Consider the following 2,500-nt stretch of genomic DNA (forward strand, 5'->3'; position numbering starts at 1 on the left):
ATAGCAAACATAGTGGAATTGACATTCAGCCCCTCAAAATGTTTGCAGTGGCTGGCAACACAAGAGAAAGTAAAAACAAAATTCAGGCAGGGGGATCTTGTGAAAGATTTATGTGGCTCTAACTAGTGAACCTACTGATGTAGGCAAAATAAGACAAAATGCTGTCACTAGCACATTTTGAGGACTGGATATATTGTACATATATAGCAGGGCAAGACTAATCTTCTGAAATGAAATTGCCCCATGGGCAAGTAACTTTGACTTTTTACTTGTCCCTTTCCAAATTCCACCTGCATATTAATGTATGTAAATAACAGAGTGTATAGTGGGTCCTGTGGAAAGAGCAAAGGGTGGGTGGCCTTATATGCATATTTTTACAATGCGGGAAATGCCCATCTTCTTAAATGTACAGTATTTATAAATAATCTTCTTAAGTATTGCTCCTTTTTTAGCTGTTACTCTTAAGGGTGACTTAACTTAAAGGTCACATTATTGCATATAGATGGTTTTCACCTGGCGTCACAGCGGCCATGTTGGTGTATAGAAAAATAGAGAAAAAAGTCTTTTGTGAATTTGACTCTATTATAATGCAAAATATGAGCTATAATTTGCTATTGTTTTGTACACCAACATGGCTGACTCGTCACGTGATTGAAAACCATCTATTAATTTTAATAACAGCAGTTTTTAATGTATTTACACACCAGAGCATATACAGTGAATGTATATGTGGATATTGGGGCTACATTAATGTGTGTTTAAACTAGAGTGCATAGAGTACTACTACAAATTATGGTTTTACAGAGAATAATAATATGGTACACAAATGTAAGCTCTTGCAAAGTGCAAAGAAGGGTCAGTGGTTATATATGCATGATTTCATCTTCTAATAAGGGGTCATTTTTTTAATTGTACAGAATTAAGAGGTTTAACATTGCCCCTTTTTTGATAAGTTAACTCTTTAAGGTGTGAAGGGGTTGTGACTAGTTTAAACGTCACGGAATAGTGTGCAGATTTTAATAACAGCAATGTATCTTTTATATGTAAATTCTACAGTGGTTTTTAGATTTTTACATTGCTGTTATTTTTCTGATTTTCTCTGATTGTGACTCATTTTAATGTCACATAATAGTGTATAATTTTAATTACAGCAGTGTTTAATCCATTGAGTCTCAAGAGTGACCAAACTCAAATTACATAATAGTATGGACACCAAGGAAAATTGATTTGATCTTTCACAAATTCTCCGAACTAATGCTGCAAGCCAGGAGAATTTGCACATGGATCTTGAGCCAATTAAGGAATTTTAATTATATTTATACAGTATACATACAATGTTTCCCTCAGCTCCACCTTGTGAAGCATTGAGATTCAGGGGAAACAAATTTAACTGTTGCTCTTGGGCCCAGTCATAAGTGTTTCATGTTGCACATGATGTGCTTTCTTCTCTTACAGGCAAGTACAGTCTAAAAAGGAGGTTTTACACAAGAATGTTTTCTAGGCAAGAAGCTCTGGCTTTTTGTTTTACTCATATAGTTTATTGTTCAAGTCTTTTAAACAAATAGCACTATATTTCTGTGCTAACGCAGTATGTGTAATCCTTGACAAAATAAGGATTAATGATTTAAACTTACATTGTACAAGGTATTTATAAACCATGGCACTATTCGATTTTCTGTGCTAGTCCTGTATAAGCAATGCCTTGACAAGGATCCAATTTTAACTGACATTGTACAGAGTATTTAAAAACAACATTACTGTTAGATTTTCTGAGCTGATGTAGAATTATAATGGCTTAAGAGAATAAAGATCAGTTATTTGACTGACATGTCTACATAGTATTATTAAAACAACCATGCTACCTTTGAGTAAGAGCTTTTTTGAGCTGTTTTAAAAAGATGCCCTGAATATAGGTGTTGATTATTGATTACACATGCAATGAATTCACAAAATATCACAACTTCATCTTCCGAGTGCTCATAAATAGTGTTAAAGCCCATATGATAAAATGCTTATTGACTGACTTTAGGTTTGGCTGGACAGGAAAATATTTGACCCTTGGTCATAATGCATGGACCTGGCTGCGCTCGGTCCATACGCCATGACCTTGGGCCAAATATTTTCCCGTCCGGCCCTCCTACTCAGTCAATAAGTAAATAACATGTACCTGTTATTGTTAAGTGCATTGCACAGGGGGTGGGAGGGGGGGGGGATTTATCAGATGCCCTAACCTGAGGCATTTGTGGATGGTCATAACAGACAGTAACCTTAAGCAAAATGTTGTTCCAACAGTCTCCACTATGGGCTGATAAGTTTCGTAAAATGCCCAACCTATGTTTGCCTTACTCCCTCCCCCGCTGCAGCTTGACATATTCAAAGCTGGAATTAAAAAACAAACAAACTGGTTCAATTTTTTAAATGTCAATTGTGCTGAGGGAAGCCATGAGTGTTCCATTCCCCGAAGTAATAAGAAATGACAAATTGGCCTTTAGTAATCTTG

The 2,500-nt window shown here is 35.8% G+C and overlaps 1 protein-coding gene across 1 annotated transcript in view; it reads left to right on the forward strand.

Annotated features, from left to right (window-relative positions):
* Window positions 1-2,500, forward strand: part of LOC137989183 (uncharacterized) — an 11,237-nt gene that overhangs the window by 7,993 nt on the left and 744 nt on the right. The window contains exon 5 of the mRNA XM_068835035.1: window positions 1-2,500. This exon is cut by the window's left edge and continues 678 nt beyond it; it is cut by the window's right edge and continues 744 nt beyond it. The gene's annotated coding sequence lies outside the window, so the exon portion shown is untranslated.

This window comes from Montipora foliosa, unplaced genomic scaffold, assembly GCF_036669935.1.
Source record: "Montipora foliosa isolate CH-2021 unplaced genomic scaffold, ASM3666993v2 scaffold_445, whole genome shotgun sequence".
NCBI lineage: Eukaryota > Metazoa > Cnidaria > Anthozoa > Scleractinia > Acroporidae > Montipora > Montipora foliosa.